This window comes from Uranotaenia lowii, chromosome 2, assembly GCF_029784155.1.
Source record: "Uranotaenia lowii strain MFRU-FL chromosome 2, ASM2978415v1, whole genome shotgun sequence".
Lineage (NCBI taxonomy): Eukaryota > Metazoa > Arthropoda > Insecta > Diptera > Culicidae > Uranotaenia > Uranotaenia lowii.
In genome coordinates, this window is record NC_073692.1 from 153061613 (window position 1) to 153080172 (window position 18560).

At 37.8% G+C, this 18560-nt stretch overlaps 1 protein-coding gene across 3 annotated transcripts in view; it reads right to left on the reverse strand.

The window, feature by feature from the left end:
• Positions 1-1801, reverse strand: part of LOC129745879 (mucin-2-like) — a 158690-nt gene extending 156889 nt beyond the window's left edge. The window contains exon 1 of one of the 3 annotated variants that reach the window (XM_055739251.1): positions 1622-1801. The gene's annotated coding sequence lies outside the window, so the exon portion shown is untranslated. Of the gene's footprint in view, positions 1-575; positions 595-1621 lie in introns of those variants that run through there. The other 2 variants (XM_055739253.1, XM_055739252.1) reach the window with 2 other exon arrangements.
• Positions 1802-18560: the final 16759 nt, after the last annotated feature.

Sequence of the window (18560 nt, forward strand, 5' to 3'; positions counted from 1 at the left end):
AACATGTGTTAGGGGTTATATGATTGGAATCGAAAAAACTGAAATTTAAAAAAAAAATTCAACTATTCTATCTTTTTCAAATTGTTGTTGTATGACAGATAGTTGTTTTCAAATTTATTTCACAATACAAAATTAGAATCTTTGCGAGCTTGCTAATTCATGAAAAATTTAAAAAAATCTCTTTTTGTTGCTTTAAATAAGCTCAGCTCGATTCAGATTAAAAGCTGTAATGTCAAGTCTAAGTGTATTATTACACCATAATTCGACTTTCTTTCAGACTTCAAGACCAAACTGCTCACGCTGTTCCTGATTTGCAATGTTAATTCTCTGGATCGTGTTCTTGCGATTAGGGTTGGCCATTGTAATAGAAGTTCAGTCCCATCAGCGAAGAATAAGTCTCCTGCTGGAGTGCAATTTGTTGTCTATCTCAACGGAAACGAGGTAAAATTGTTGATTTTTCGGGATCACTTATCCGGTTGGCTGATTTTCACTGTTTGTTTTATGGATTTTTATGGATTTATGTTTCGCTTATTATTGCGCTTCTTTTCATTGAGGTTTCATTTATCACATTTTACCCCGCACTTAAAAAAAAACCTCGAGAAGTCTTCTTCTTTTCTGTTAACAATAAACACCTGATCACATGTTTAATTTTTTTTTCGAGCCAAAATGAGATTCACTGAGCACCGGAAATTATCGCCCCTGAAATAGTTTCGATGTTTTTCAGTTTAGTCATTCCTGGGTGAGACCTAAATTTCTTCGGCAATTGCCCTGGGTGCCTTGCTTCAGTTTGGGCTTGGAGATCAAAGAAAAATGATCCATTTGGGGGCCTAATTAAATCACCACTACACTAGGCGCACTTTGAGATTGACTTTGCGCGCGACTGCAAATAGAAATCAAGTTTGATTGAAAACTAGAAAATAAAGTGCACTTTCCGAAGGAGCACAGCGACTTGGAAACTTGTTCGTCCAGCAGCAACAACAAATGGGGAAAATCGCGAACGCGCGAGCGCACTTTTCACACACAAACTCTTGAGGCGTTCGATATCAGAAAAAGCTTAAATTCACAAGCCACAAGACATCACACACGCCTGGCGAATGGCGAAAACTAGTTGGACGCGCGCATCGGAAATTGCGCCTGGTTGAAAATGTGTATGAACGAGGAGCAACAGCAGCAGCATTAAAAAAAAAACCGGGACCGATCAGAGCGATGAGCTGCCTGCCTGCTTTCTTCAAGGCGACCACTAAATAACTTGTAAAAACTGAATCGAAACCAGCGCGAGCTTACAGAATGGCTGGCGGCGGCGCTTACGGGGATTGGTGGTGGAAATGCACAATAACAACAGGCCACAATTCCATACGCCTCACGGGTCTTACTCGATTGATTCCACCTCCCCCAGGCCAGAGCAAAGACCCCCCAAAAAATGCGGTGCTGCGGTCTCTCGATTGTCGTCGCGCCAGGTGAGCATGTGAGCATACCCAATAATGCGCCAACCATTCAAAACAACTGCCAAGTGCCACTTGCTGAGTACCACCCCCACTAATCAACCAGCGTCAGGTGTCAAGTCACCCACAAGAAAGGACCACCCCCACAGAGTTTTCCTCCTTCAATGAATCACACCAACCTTTGCTCCAAATCTAACCTCCAAAACTGTCTTTAATATGCACGTTCAAACAATTTCTAATAAACCGTCTCGATGTCAAAAACGACAACTTTTAGAGACTCTTGGAGCCCCCGAACGACGCGCGTACAGAAAGAAACGAACGAGCTCAACAACCGTACGCTTTCGAAGTTCAAGTTTAACTGACTGGGGGGCTTTCTTTCTTTCTTGGGCGGAACACGATGGACCCCAAGCCTTCCTCTGTCTGTTGCTTGCTGGCTGCTTTTCCGTAAGAGATGATCCCATGGTGGAGAAAAGTTTGAATCGGCTATTGGCGAGCGGCCAGACAGAGGGAGAAATGAGAAATGCCCGGCCAGTTTGCTGGTACTCTACTCAAATTGCGCTAATATTTTGCGCTATCTTATCAGTGTGTTCTAGTTTTGAGGATTCTGCAGATTGCAGCAGATGGACGGATGTTTTTAATTTAACGACACCAATTAAAATCGGAGCGAATTGTTAACATTCATTGCTTGTTACATGAGCTCTGTAATTTAAGACTCTGGGGAGCTTGAGATGATTGCTTAAAATTACTTCTGTCTGCAAAAATTAGTCTCCAAGAATGCGGGTCAGTTGAGCAACAAACTCAACAAACTTACACAATGATGCTGTTGCCATTTTTCCATAGAAAATATTTTGACGATTCAACCTTGCCTCTGAGTTAGTGTCTATAAGTCTCTAACTGTACGTTCTCGGTGCAATATTTAAAAATGGTGGATAGATAAATTTTGCTGCCTTTTTTTCTAAATGAGAAGCTCTACCATCTTTTATTTCGAGTTAAGAAAAGTCACTAGAACATATCATCAAACATAATTTAATTAGCAGGTAAGGGTCATTAAAGCAAGAATTATTGTTTTGATTAGAAAGTCAATACCACTTATCAGACTTCCTATGATTAATTTATCCATTTTGACATGTTTCAGGTGTTTTTAAACCATTCCAAAAACCATTTATTTATTATGTCAAACCTTGTAGACTACAACACTTAAAACTACTTAAAACTAAATGTAAGCTATTGTTTGTTGTTGTATGAAGCTGTTTTAACACTAAACGTACCGGATGGGGTCAAATGACATTTTTCGAATTCAAATGATTATAACTCTTTTTATAATTGTTTCTGCGCAAATTTTTCTTCATAAATATTTTTATTTTCAAAATGTGCATATTTTTCATTTAAAGTTTGTAGATTTTTAAAAACGTATGTAGGATACCTATTTATACCGCCGGGGGTCAAATGGCCCCTAACACTTATTCCGCTCAAACTCTTTTGTTTCTCAACCGACTTTTACTAAGTTTATAGTACTGGCAAGGTTGTAACGTGACTCAAATATAATTCTCAAAACGTATTCAGTTATAATAATCAATTTTCAAGTTATTTAAATTCTAAGAAAAAAAAAATCCGAAAAACATGCTTCGGAAAAAGGCTGTAAGTCAGTAATCAAGTGCTCGTAAATATATTCAATATATGCCTGAGAAAGCTTAAGTTAGAAGCTATATATCGTACACATGGAAATATTAAAAAAAAAAAGTTAAGATCACTTAAACAAAAAAATTCAAAAATATAAATTTAAATTTTAGATCCGCTTTAACTAAATTCTTTTTTAAATCTATCACATCAAACAGTCGTGTTATGGATGACCGTAAAAAAATGTAAGTAGGTACTGTCAGACAGAAATAAAATATTAAATATTAGGAGTTTAGATTTTAGAAAACTTTTCAAGTAGAGATGTACCGAATATTGAAGTTTTGAACTATTCGGCAAACAAATGTTCTGTGGAATATTCGGTCGAATATTCTGTCAAGTTTTCAATAAAACACGTCGAAACAGATGCTAAGCAGTTTGAAATTGCTTGTTTCGTATCGAATTAGATGAAATTTGAATTAGAGCAAGATATCTTCTGAATAGTTGTTAAAAGAACAATGATCTTAAACCTTAAGCATACCATATTTTCTACCGGTTGGGCAATTCAGAACGAATTTTTGAACATTGTTTGAAAAAACTAGCTGATTTGAACAAAGTGTAGGCCAAAAACATATAAGAGGAAAGTTAAATAACATAACTTTTAATTTGCAGTTTTCATTTAATTACAGCAGCAGGGATAAAATCGTTTCTAAGGATTAAACGAACATTTATGTTCATTTTGAAATTTTTTAATCGTTTTTGTATAAAAAACCCAAAGATTTCATAAAAAAAATTGAGTTTTTTTTATAAGGTTTACCAGTTAAAATGAATAAATCCGGACAAAATCCGGGAAGTTTTAAACAATCTTTAGCATCCTGGCCAGATTTTAATTTTCTCGAATTCTTGATTATAAATGCAAGCAAGCCTGGATATAATAAGAAAATCTAGAATAAACGATAATCAAAAAAAAAGCTGTCTACAGTGAAAGATACACGGATACACCAAAAGTGTTTTACTAAGACCTTAAGTAGCTGATTATGTAGCTTTTTCAACATTATTTTTGGATATCCTACAAATGATCCAAAATCGTTTGAAAAATTTGTCTATTATTTTGTTGTATTAATTTTAAAAACTAATTCGACCTTATACTTAGCTAAACTATTCGGTGAGCCGAATATTCAGCCTAACGGTTTTTGAGCAGTATTCGGTGCCGAATATTCGGTACATCTCTATTTTCAATAATTCACAATTATAACACAAGAAAACAAAATTCACATTTTCCGCGGTGTGAAGAATTTAAAAACTGATTTTGTATTATTCAGGCACACTGAATGCAAATTTATATTTTTTTTAGAAGCTCCTGTTTCCGGTTTATCTTTTAAAAATATGAGGGAAACATTCATGGCAAAAATCTGTGCGTTTTTTAGCAAAAGTGTAAAATATCAAAAAGATTTAGATAAAAAAAATTTTGACTGAACAAACATTTTTTCTTAAGACTGTGAAAAATTTTTCGTGACTTTTGGCTAAAAAATTATAAAAGTAAGAATGTGTATTTCATTGGTTTGTAAAAAAACGGAAATTTTGAAAAATTTTAATCCAAAATCAATTTTGATTATTTTTTAATGCACAAGTGAAAATGGCTTTCCAGCCTTCACCAACGTTATGAAATAGATCAAAATTTTCAGTATCAAATATTAAATTAAACAAACCTTCCTTTTGTAATGTTTGCAGTAGTTATAATGTTATCTATTCAATTTTCAGAAAAAAAAATTCTTTTCAAATTGTATCTTCGGAACAAGATAATCTTGACAAAATCTGTAAAGTTTTTACCGGAAAATCACTTTATGGAATTCTTCCCTATACTCTGTATCGTTGAATGAATAAAGGATAAGGAACAGATTTATAATTTTTTAAATTTTCATAGGTGATGGAAAAGTATTAGAGAAACATGAGGTATCAAAAAACGAAAAAACAATGGCTTTCCGGCAGGACTTGAACTCGGAATCTCCCCTTCAGTACAACGGTGCGTTAGCCAACTACCCCATGGTAAACGTGATGGAATCGACCAACACGATTGACCATGTGCAGTTCCGCCAATCAACTGCTGAACCTTATATCGAAACATCATGTAGATCATGTATATCCCACATGTGATCTTTCCCACTATTGATCTCTCTTGTTTCTCAATCAGTTCTCTTTTGGACGCTGAAGTGAGAAGACGTGTTTCCATAGTGCAGTCTTAGTGCCTGTTGTCAAGGCAAATTTGCCTTTGTTAGTTTCATCGTTGAAACCTTCATCTTTATAAACGGACGTGTTAAACAAAATGGCCACTGGAAGTAATGTAGTTATTCGGAATTTCCGCACAAATTCACTGCGGATTTACTTCGGGTCTGATAAACAAATGCCATCGGACTTGGACATTTTTGCTTTCTTCAAGAAAGTTGGGTTTTCTCCTGAAACTCTAAGTGCTATGTACAAGGAAGTTAAAGAGTGCTGCGTATACGCTGTATTTAAATCGGAAAAAGACATGCAATTGGCTTTTTCGAAGGTTACTGGTAGCGCGAGATTTGAATATGAACACGGTCTCTCCATAGAAGTCTTAGTAACAATAGTAAACGACACTGTCAAATATGTTCGTTTGTTCGGGTTGCCACCGCATATTCAAGACTCGGAGGTTGCTCAAGTGCTGGATAAGTATGGCAAAATCTATCGTATGGTGAGAGAACGGTATGGCGCCGATACCGGTTTCCCCATATGGAATGGAGTGAGGGGCATCCATATGGAAGTTTCCAGAGAAATACCGGCAACATTTAACGTACTTCACTTCCAAGCTCGAGCCTACTATGATGGACTTCAAAATAAATGTTTTTCTTGTGGAGCGTCTAACCACATGAAAAAGGATTGTCCTAAAAGAAAGACGGTGAACGAACGCCTACAGCTCAATGCTGGAAGCGGGGGGGAAGCAGGAAAAAGTAGCTCACCATCATACAGTCAAGTTTTTGCAGCAGGGTCGAGTTCTACTGCTCATGTGTCACTAAATATGGTGACCTTGGTTCCGAAAGCAACAGAGAAACTAGAACAACAACAACAAGAACAACAGCCACAACAGCAACAACAAAAAGAGAACACAATGGGTGAGGTGGTGGAAATTACATCAGCTGATGAGGACGCGAACCCGGAGCGAGCGGTGGAAACTCTCTCGGAGAATCCAGATGAAGACGCCGAAAATTGGAGAGCATTGCCGAAAGCTGCTTCATCGGACTCTTCAGATGGAGATGCGGAGCTTTCCAGAATACCGGAAACAGCAGACCTTCTTCAAGCTCAACAAATTCGCACCCGTTCGAAACAAAAAAAGCTAAGTGAAAAGCTCGCTCGTGAGAGTTGAGGTGAGTTTTTTATTACATAAATAAGACACGGAGAGCTAAACATAACCGAAATTGCAATATACAATGACTATTGGGAGTATAAATTTGTATAGTTCTAATAACGATATAAATAAGCAGCTTTTGAAAGATTTTATTATAAATAACTAGCTGACCCGGTGTGCTTTGCTACACCTTTCAAAATCAAATGATATTTTCAAAAATTAATCAATTTTTTCTTGTTTTATTGGCATTATTTTAAACCAAATTATAACATAATTCATAAGCAACACAATTCAACACAAAGATAACTTAAACTAATATTCTGAATCTTGCTCTATAAATTTGTGTTAAAGACCTGATAATTTTAATCTGTTTGGAGGGTCTCAAATTAATCGTACGCAAACAATCTAACTTATAAAATATGGTTGTTTTTGCTTGAAATGTTCTGGATTTATGCTTAAAAAAACTGATAAGGGAGCCCCCCCTCCCCTGTCCTTCCCTTCACCCCCTGCTGATTGAAGGTCGTGATCTTTAATAATAATACCAATTTTTTTTTGTTCCCAAAACTCCACTTATATCAAATATAGTTCCATTAGTTGATAAGTTTTTAAGCTTTACAACAAAATGCATATGGAGCCTCCTCCTTTCTTCCCCTCTCTTCACTGTATAGCATAAGGGTTTATAACAATCGTAGAAACATATCTCGTAACCAAGAACCGTTCCATGCCATATTTGTTCCCATTTGTTGGCTTCGTTAGCATAAATTGAGAACTTATGCTAACAAAATTGTATTGGGTTCACCTCCCTCCTCCTATATACCTACTCACTGAAAATAGAATGGTGTGTCAGATAATCATAGAATCATACCAAATTGATTTTCCATGTTAAGTTTGTGCATTTCTCGGATTTTGTAAAAAAAAAATATATAAATATAAGCTTCCTTTTCCCTTCCTATATTCCTAATTCTGTCATCCTACTGCAAGAAAGGAATTGTTTCACATAGAAAAAGTATGTTTCGTACTCAAATACTTTTTGATGCCAAATTTGGTTTCATTTGCTCGATCAATTCTATAGTTATGCGGAAAAATTGTATGGAAGCCCCCCTTTCCCTTTATATCTTTCCGCTGAAAAAAGGCAAGGCTTAAATTTATAATAGACAAATTTCTCGTATCCTAATACCCTCAAATGCCAAATATGGTTCAATCAACTCGATCAACTCTCCAGTTATACTGAAAATTGTAAGGGAGACCTCTCCTCCCCTTTTCATCCACCTTTTTGAAGGAGTGAGGAATACCAAATATTCAAAGGAGCATTTCTCTTATCCAAATATCGTTCCATGCCAAATTTGGTTCCATTTGCTGCTTTAGTCCTTGAGTTATGCAGTAAAAATTGTATGAAACTCTCTTCCTTCTTTCCTTTCTCCCCGCTGGAAGAAGGAGCGGATCTTAAACAATCATTAGAACATGTCACGTTCCCAAATACCCGCCCATGCCAAATTTGGTTCCATTTGCTTAATAAGTTTTTGAGTTATGTGAAAAATTATCAAAGAGACCCCCTCCCCCCTTTTATATCTCCCTACTGGAAAGAGGGAGGGGTCTCAAATAATCATACAAATAACTTTCGTATCCAAATACCCTCCCATGCCAAATTTGGTTCCATTTGCTTTATTAGTTTTTGAGTTATGTAAAAAAGTATAAAAGAGGCCCCCTCCCTCTTTCTACTGGAAAGAGGGAGGGGTCTGAAATAATCATTGAAATATTTTTCGTATCCAAATACCTTCCGGTGCCAAATTTGGTTCCAATATCTTGATTAGTTTTCGAGTTATATGAAAAATTGTGAGGTAGCCCCCCTCCCCCCTTCCTGTAACCCCACTGAGAGGAGGGAGGGGTGCCTAATATTAATAGAAATATCCCTCGTTCCCATTTACCACCTCATGCCAAATTTGATACCATTTGCTTGATGGGTTTTCGAGTTATGCAAAAAATTGTCTTTTGTTTGGGAGGCCCCTCCCTCCCTTCATGAGAGAGGGAGGGGTCCCAAACCATAATAGGAACCTTCCCCTGCCTCCAATATTCTTACCTGCCAAGTTTCACGCGAATCGGTTCAGTAGTTTTCGAGTCTATAGGGAACAGACAGACAGACAGACAGACAGACAGACAGACAGACAGAAATTGCATTTTTATATATATAGATAATATCGATGTGCTTTTTGTGCAGGAGTTAGTTTTTGAAAATTTTAATTTTCTTCCGGGATTTCTTCCTATCGTTAATACAGGAACATGCAACAGAGGAACAGGCATACTCATTCGTAACACTTTCGAACAGAATAGAAGTCTTTTTGATTTGGAAGGAAGAATTACCTCATTAGCCATTAATAATATAAATTTTGTAAATATTTATGCTCCATCGGTATCGAACCACAAGAGAGATAGAGATGAACTTTTCAAGGAAACTATAGCCCCACATATGGATAAACCAGGATGTTTGTTTACTTTAATAGGAGGTTATTTTAATTGTATAACTCATCCCCAAGATAGTAACGGTACAAACAAAAACTACTCAACAGGTCTAAATCAGTTTATTCAACTATTTTCCTTAAAAGATATTTTTTTACAACTTGGAAAAAATCAATCCACTTTTACTAGAGCCAACTTAAAATCTCGTATAGATCGTTTCTATGCTCCTCACTCTATTTTAGATAGAGTTGTCGATGCCAGAACACTTTGCGTACCATTTTCAGATCACGCAGCCTTGATTCTGAAATTGAAAATACACTGTATCAAAAAATTGTCCGTACAGCACGTACCTTGACATCCAAACAATCAAAAAGTGCACTTTTTCAGTCAATAAAAATATTACAATTATATCATCCGCTGTAGAATCTAGTCCTTTTTGTAGATCAGTATTAAAAATTTTTATGAATTAAACCTTTAAAATAATCCAATTCATTTTGTATAGAAAGTCCCAAAAACGACGTCAAAAAATTGTCCGTACACTGAGGCCTTTGTCAAATATTAGTCAAGTAAACAGTTATGTGTCAGTCTGTCAAACGCAGAAACGTGAGTTGAATCTCAGCAAAGACAAGTTCTAGTGGTCTGAGCGATAAATACGGTAAAATGAACTTTATCTAGCGTAAATCAGTAGATTTTCGTGTTTACGGATGTCAATGGGTATTTTTTTGTGAGAAGCACACATTTTCCTGTTAATTAAATCCACAAAAATTTACAAGAAAATGTCTGCTCCTCACAAAAAATACCCGTTGACATCCGGAAACTGATTGCTGACCTGAAGAATGGCGGTAAAAGCTTGTCCGAAATTGCAAGTATAGTAAAACGGCCACGATCGTCGGTTCAGTATGTCCTTCAGAACTTTAAGAAGACTAACGCCCTGGAGACTACTCCAGGAAGAGGCCGCAAACTGAAGCTTACGGATCGCCACCATCGCATCATTGTCAGGGAAATCGTCAGAATCCTAAAATCAGTGCCCCGAAACTAGCTGACAGCCTGAAGAATTTTGAAAACATACAGGTCAATCCTCAAACGGTATGGAACATACTTCATGAGAAAAAATGCCGAGGTCGTGTTGCTCGTAAGAAGCCGTTTATATCTGGCAAGAATATGAAAAAAGTAGCTGGAATACGCTCAAAAGTATGTCCTGGGACCGGAAGAGTTCTGCGGAACATCATATTCACTGACAAAAGCAAATTTAACATTTGTGGGTCTGACGGACTTGTAGCACTATGGCGTAATCCAAATACTGAATTGGATCCGAAAAATTTGCGACCAACAGTTAAGCACGGTGGTGGTCATGTAATGGTATGATGTGGGGTGCTTCCAGCGCAAATGTCACCGGAAACTTGACATTCATTTACGGAGAAAAATAAATAGATTTATCAGTCATATTGCGCGTCTACAGGAACATAAATATGATTGTTTGGTTCTGATTCGAAAATATGATCAAACCAACCATCAGCTTATACGAGTAATCTCCAGGGAGTTAGTCTTCTTAAAGTTCTGAAGGACATACTGAACCGACGATTGTGGCCGTCTTGCAATTTCGGACAAGCTTTTACCGTCATTCTTCAGGCAAAGAATCAGTTTCCGGATGTCAACGGGTATTTTTTTTTTGTGAGGAGCAGACATTTTCCTGTTAATTTAATCCAAAAATTGTTGAAATCTACTGATTTATGCTAAATACCGATTATTTTACCGTATTTATCGCCCAGACCACTAGAAATTGACTTTGCTAAGATTCAACTCACGTTTCTGCGTTTAAAGGACTGACACATAACTGTTTACTTGACTAACATTTGACAAAGGCCTCAGTGTACGGACAATTTTTTGACGTCGTTTTTGGGACTTTCTATACAAAATGATTTGAATTATTTTTAAGGTTTAAATCATAAACATTTTTAATGCTGATCTACAAAAAGGACTAGTTTCTGCAGCGAATGATGTAATTGTAGTATTTTTATTGACTGAAAAAGAGTACTTTTTGATTGTTTGGATTTCAAGGAACGTGCTGTACGGACAATTTTTTGATACAGTGTAGATGCTAACAGTTTTGTTTTTCGGGGAAAGAGCTACTGGAAAATAAATAGTATGCTTTTGGAAAAAGAGGAAATCGTTACACGATACGGTCTTCAAGTTGGAAATTTAAAACTAAGACATCTTTTCAACGCAGATTTGAATTCATGGTGGAATTTTGCTTTCAAGATGAAGACAAGAAGTTTCTATAAAAATGAGTCATGGAATTTCAACAATAACTGTAGGTGTCAGAAAAGTGCATTATACGCCAACTTGATTCACTTTCCAATAGACAGCAAGCTGGGGAAAACGTCGATGACAATATTCAAGTGGTAAAATCTAAGCTTATGGAATTTGAACATGCTCGACTAAGTTATCTTGGGAATCACCTGCCAAACAAACCATTGATAGTTGAAGAAAAAATAAATAAATACCAGGTTTCAGTTTTAGTTAACAAGACTCAAAATAGTTCTAGGTTTTGCCTGAAAGAAAATGGAACTAATGTAACAGATGTTTCAAAACTTAAATGATCACAGAATACTTTTCGAGAACATTCAGAAGCAAAAACATCCCATTAATATTACCTGACTCAGTTGGAAATCCTTTGAACAACATATCAAAACAGCTCAACCAAAATCAAAAAGGCATGCTTTTATCTCCAATTACAGAAGATGAAATACTTTTTGTTCTCAAAAACTCTACGAGGAAGAAATCTCCGGGGCCGGACGGTTTGAACTACGAATTTTATTTAAAACATTTCGATTCAATCAAAAAGGAAATGTGTTCAATATTTAATGGATATTTGCAAGGCGACATGATTCCACCTAAGGAGTTTTCAGCCGGTATCATCTCTTTGATTCCAAAATCTGGAGATAAAACAAGCTTGGATAATTATCGACCAATTAGCCAGCTGAACACCGATTATAAAACGTTTACCAAAATTCTTTACAACCGAATCATCTCTGCGTTACCAGATATTGTTGGATGTGGTCAAGCCGCTTGTATACCGGACAAATCATGCTTAAATAATCTTAAAGAAGTACGCCGATTAGTAGTTAGAGCAAACGAAACAAGACGATTCAAAGGATTTTTGTTAAGTGTGGACTTCAAAAAAGCGTTTGACAATGTATGCCATGAACTCTTATGGATAATTTTGAGAGAATTCAATTTCCCTGAAACCTTTATAAAGTGCATTGAAAGACTGTACACGAAGACTACCTCTAAAGTAATTTTCAACGGATTAATGACAGAAGATATTGAGATTTAAAGTCATCCGTACGGCAAGGATGTCCACTAAGTATGCTGCTTTTTGTGCTTTATCTTGAGCCTTTAATTCGTTCCATTGATAATAGCATACAGGGAATCATGACATACGATCACATACTAAAGATTGTAGCATATGCAGATGATCTAAATATTTTCGTAAGAAACATCGATGAATTTGATTTAGCTCTCCAAATCATTTTCTCTTATTCTGCTTTAGCTGGTATTGAGATGAACATGAGTAAGTCGTGCTTTTTAAGATTCAACGGTTGTATGGGTGGCTTACTGAAAAACCACAAATCACTATTCTCGGTTTGATAGTAACTCAAAAATTTACGGAAATGGTGAATGTTAATTATGATAAAATAATTGCTAAAATCAAATATCGAAACAGTCTTCATTCTGCTCGAAAACTGAATTTATACGAACGAGTATGGTTTCTGAATACCTTCTTATTATCCAAGATTTGGTACATTGCACAAATTTTACCCCCTACTTATAGACACTTGGCAGAAATGAAAACGATTATCGGTTGTTTTTTATGGCGTGGAATGATTTTTAAATCATCTCGAGATCAGTTGTGCTTGGCTACCGAAGACGGGGGATTAAATTTAGTAGACCCAGCAGCGAAAACTAAAGCTTTATTTATCAGGAACGTTCTGATAAATAATAACCCGGATGTTAACCAAGAACATGAAGATTATTTGTTGAGGATAATGCACCCAGAAATATTAGGTCGTAATACCAGAGAATGGATTGAAGATGCAAAGCTGATAAAACAATTAGATCACTTGGATACTGCAAAGAAAATATATTGGAGTATAATAAATGCAAGATCAACTATACCATCAATTGTAGAGCAATTTCCCGAAATGGAATGGAAACAAATCTGGCTTAACATCAACTGGAAGTGGATACCGAGCGTAGACCGTTCAAATATGTTCCATCTTTTGAATTACCCCCAAACAAAGAAAAACTGTTTAGCTATAACATCGGAGGTTTACAAAATGTGATTTGTAATGAGTGTTCTGGCAAAATTACTATAATGAGCATAGAATTAAAGTTTGTCCGAATTCCAAGATCATATGGGATTGGTTGAACGAAACACTTCGTAGGAAACTGAAAATCGATTGTGCAAAACCAGAAGACCTGTTGAGTTGCAACCTTGGAAGAAGAGAGAAAAGATTGAAATGTGGGCAGTGGCTAGTAATTCATGAAGGCTAGTATGTACGAATTTAAGAAACTATTTGTAGAATGGAGATGGAGAAACATGAAACAATTAGTAAATGTATTCGGTAGCTTTAAACACATAATAATGTAATTAATTGTAAGGAAACATGGAAATAAAGTTTGGTTTAGTTCAGTTTAAAAAAAACAAATAAAATAAAAAAAAATAAAATTAAAAAAAATAAAAAATAAAAATTACCGTCCATCGACTCGGGATTTTAGCCGAGCGTGCACCGTGGTGAATACACTTTTTCATCACCTTCGAAAATTTGATTATTTTCAGGTACGAAGATGTACCAAGCCGATTTCATAACATTAGTATTGATAATAAATTTATGTTGTTTATGTAGATTAGTTACTTCATCAGTCATCATTGATCGATTGAACTCTGAATTGATTAGTTTTAAAATTACTAAACGTTACAAAACTAGAAGTGATAGACAAAGTCTGACATAATAATCGAGTTTAGGATTCAAAAATTCTCTAAACTAAGTTTGCCTATGTTTTAATTTTTGCATTGTGAGTTGAAACTATCACATTATAAGTCAACTTTTTTTCAGCAACAATGCTATCTATCAAGCTTAACATTCGGAAGATCTTTTCGTGATTTTTGGCCAACACTGCTGGACTTCACGATATACATCAATTATTTCGCCGATGCTGCTTTAAGCTCATCCACATATTAATATTGAAATTTTATGTTAAAACACAGATGGAGTTCAAATCCAGTTTAAGGTTTGATCCTCTTAATCTCAAAGATTGGCTGTTTTAATGGCAATTGATTAAGACTCTTCACTAAAGAATAGTTTCAACTATCTGAATCTACCTTTCATTGCATGATTATTTTTATTATAATTCAAAATCATTAAAAAATTGGAATTTTGTGTAGGTACCAAAATGAAAAAAAATAATTCTCGAGGGATGAGAAGAAAAAAAAACAATTTTCTATCTTCTTTTTAATTCATTTGTTGCAAATTTGTAAATGTTTCTTTCGTTTCATTGCAATTTAATTTGAAAATTTTGTATGGTAACTTGAAATTCAAGAGTAAATCCTTTATTGGATTTCCAGAATTCAATTCAAGATCCAGAAGCTTCATACTTCAGAAAGTGATTTTAATAATCTTATTTTCAACTAAATTTATATTTAGATTGTTGGATTAAGAAATGAAAAAATCATAGTTTATGGGTTTCGGGTGGTGTCCGATCGACCCACGAATGTGCCGGTTGAGAATCAAGGGCCGCTTCTTCAACATCAGCATCATCAACGTGTACCTTGGATGTGCCGGTGACGACAAAGAGCGCGAATACGGCCGCTGCCCAAAGCATGATACGAAGATCGTCATCGAGGATTCGAACGCTCAAGTCAGCCAGGAGAAGGAACTCAAACCGACAATTGACCAACGAAAACGACTCATAGACCTCGCCTCATAATCATAGATCTCGGTACGTAGTACCTTTTTCCAGCACCGCCTCCCACACAAGTACACCTGGAGATCACCGTACCAAACGCAATCACAGATCGACCCCGTTTTGATTGACATCCGACACTTCTCGGACATCATCGACGTCAGATCCTGTCGAGGCGCCAACATCGAGTCAGACCAGTATATGGTGATGATGAAGATGCGCCCAAAACTCCCCGTAGAGAAAAACAAACGAAACCGACGCCTGCCTCGGTTAAATATCGCACGATTGAAGCAATCTGAGGTCACAGCAGACTACGTGCTATCGCTCGAAGCAGCGCAGCCGGCAGAGAGCGAACTGGAGGAAGCCCCTCTCGAGGACTGTTGGGATACCATCAAGACAGCCGTTAACAGTGCTGCAGAGAATGTCATCGGCTATGTGGAGCGAACTCGACGGAACGACTGGTCCGACGAGGAGTGTAGAAAGGTGATGGACGAAGAGAATGCCGCGCGGGCTGCAGTAGTGCAAAGAGGCACCCGTCGAAATGTGGAAAATCACCGACAGCGGAAGAGGCAGCGAGTCCGAATTTTCCAGGAGAAAAAGCGCCGCCTAGAGGAGGAGGAGCTCGAGGAGCTGGAGCAGCTGCATCGTTCCCGAGAAACACGAAAGTTCTATCAGAAACTCAACGCATCCCGCAAAGGCTTCGTGCCGCAAGCCGAAATGTGCCGGGATAAGGACGGGGGCATCCTGACGGATAATCGCGAGATGATCAAAAGGTGGAAGCAGCACTTCGATGAACACCTGAACGGCGCACTAGCAGGAGATCAAGAGGGTGGGGGAAGGTACATCGCCGGCGTAGGCAACGACGTAGAGGAGCCACTCCCAACGATAAGTGAAGTTAAGGAAGCCATTCGACAGCTGAATAGAAACAAGTCGGCTGGGAAGGATGGCATTGCAGCTGAGCTTATCGAATTGGGCCCGGACAAGTTGGCCGATTGCCTACACCGGTTGATAGTCTGGATCTGGGACATAGAACAGCTACCGGAGGAGTGGAAGGAGGGGGTAATATGCCCCATCTACAGGAAGGGCGACAAATTAGACTGTGAGAACTACCGAGCGTTCACTGTTCTCAATGCCGCCAATGTGTTGTCCCGAATCCTACTCCGCCGCCTCAAAGCCGCTTACGACACGATCGACCGTAACGAGCTATGGAAAATCATGGACGAGAACAGCTTTTCCGGGAAGCTGATCAGACTGATCAATCCGACGATGGATGGAACGCAGTGCTGCGTGCGGATTTCGGGTGAATTGTCGAGTTCATTCGAATCGCGCAGGGGGCTTCGACAAGGTGATGGTCTATCCTGCATGATGTTCAACGTGGCGCTAGAAGGTGTTATTCGACGAGCGGTGGGCGAAATGCGGGGCACGATTTTCAACAGATCCAGTCAACTTATCTGCTTTGCCGATGACATTGATATAGTCGGCAGATCATCTGCGGCGGTGGAAGACATCTACCGCAAACTGAAACGCGAAGCAGGAAGGATTGGGTTGATGATTAATACGTCCAAGACTAAGTACATGCTGGCCTGCGGATCCGAGACAGACCGAACCCGCTTGTCCAGTAATAACAGGGTCACGATCGACGGCGACGAGCTGGAGATAGTCGAAGACTTTGTCTATCTCGGCTCACTGGTGACCGCAGACAATGACACCAGCCATGAGATCCGGAGGCGAATTATCAGCGGAAGTCGTGCCTACTATGGACTCCACAAGCAACTGCGGTCGAGAAGGCTTAGCCCTCGCACGAAGTGTAACCTGTACATGACGCTCATAAGACCGGTTGTTCTCTACGGTCACGAGACATGGATATTGCTCGAGGAGGACCTGCGTACACTCGGAGTATTCGAGCGACGAGTGTTGAGAACCATCTTTGGCGGCGTACAGGAGAACGGAGTGTGGAGGCGAAGGATGAACCACGAGCTCGCGCGACTCTACGGCGAACCCAGTTTCCAGAAGGTGGTGAAAGCTGGCCGGATACGCTGGGCGAGACAGGTTGCGAGAATGCCGGACGACTGTCCTGCAAAACAGACGAGCGGGGTCGCAACAAGCGAGGTGGTTAGACCAAGTGGAGCGTGATCTGGCGAACGTGGGGTGCCCGAGAAATTGGAGAACGGTTGCCATGGACCGAGTGAATTTTAGGAATTATGTTCGTCAAGTTATGTCGTGAGACGGAATACTATGTAAATAGAATAAAATAATAAATAAATAATAAGATTCATTTCTTCTATAAAATTGTTTGGCAGCTGATTGTACTTCGACTCGGAGAAGTAATTGTAAGATGCTTTAGTCAGGTTCGACTTTGGACATCTAACTCCAGCATTTGGTTTTTTCGCAGATTGTAGCGGTGGTTTCGGATTTTAAGTGTTTCGTCGAGTTGGTTGACGGGTTGGTGGATTTGAACGAGGCATTGTAGTTCTCTGGTTGTATACTGTTTATTTACCGGAATACTATTTAGAGGGACTGTACTATTTACCGGAATCCCATTTAGTGGACTATACCATTTACCAGAAAATCATTTACCGGAACTACCATTTACCGGAATTTCTTCAATACGTACAAATATAGGTTGTATCCCATGGCAGAATAAACCATTCACCAAAATTTTTTCTACCAGAATTTCTCATTTCTCAAGAAAAAAACCGCCAGAATTACCCATTCAAACTAGAATTCCAAAATAATGAACTTAATAACGAATAAATAATGAACTTAATAAAGACATCTTGAAGGACAATGTGTCTTTCAAGTTCGAATGCGCAGCGTGAGGAGTCGGCTATCAAAACGATTTTTAAATGCCACACTGGAAAGCATAAAATCAATTAAAGTTGTCAAACCTTGCCCAAAAATAAGTTTCCAGGTAAACGGGATACAATCATAAATTAAAATTGTTTAATCCGGTAAATGGCATTTCAGTAAACAGTATACAACCAAGTTCTTTCCATGCTAGAATGAGCATTATAAATATCGTGGCTTCAATGTAAAGACTTATTGCTGGGTACAATCGTTGGAAGATAGGTATGACATAATCCTTGATTAACGCTTGAAACAGCAACCTAGCCTTTAGAAAAAGTTTGTGTCGAGAAGCTTCCGATGGCAACTTACTATTTTTGCTGCAAGTCAATATTGACCCACTGACTCTACTTTGCATTAAAATGGATTCATTTGATTGGTATATTGATTTCTACAATTTGGATATCATCTCAAAATCTCAAATTGTAGGCCAAACACGAAATATCTCGTTTTTTAGCTCACCGCAAGCGTGCTACATTTCGAGACATAATAATGAAACTCTATTGGAATTGATTTAACACAGCATTTTTGGTAACTCAAGTATACTTAATTATCTAAATTTAGTTCAGTGGATTTTGAGATATAGAAAATTTCCCAAATTTCGCTATTTCTCGGTCAAGATTTCGTCGCGGTCCATTGTAACGAAACTAAAGTGACTTTTACAGGAAAATAAATTATTCATGCTAACAACTATTGTGAAAATGAGAGCATTATCTGAGATATTTTATCCATGTGTTTATGTGTTCAATATTGACATTCAAGAGCAAGTATTTACTAAGAACATTTCATGATTATGAAATTTCTGTACACGGATACAAAGTTAGATGGTGAAAGATGTTGAATCTACCACCAGTGGTCCACTAGTTCGATAT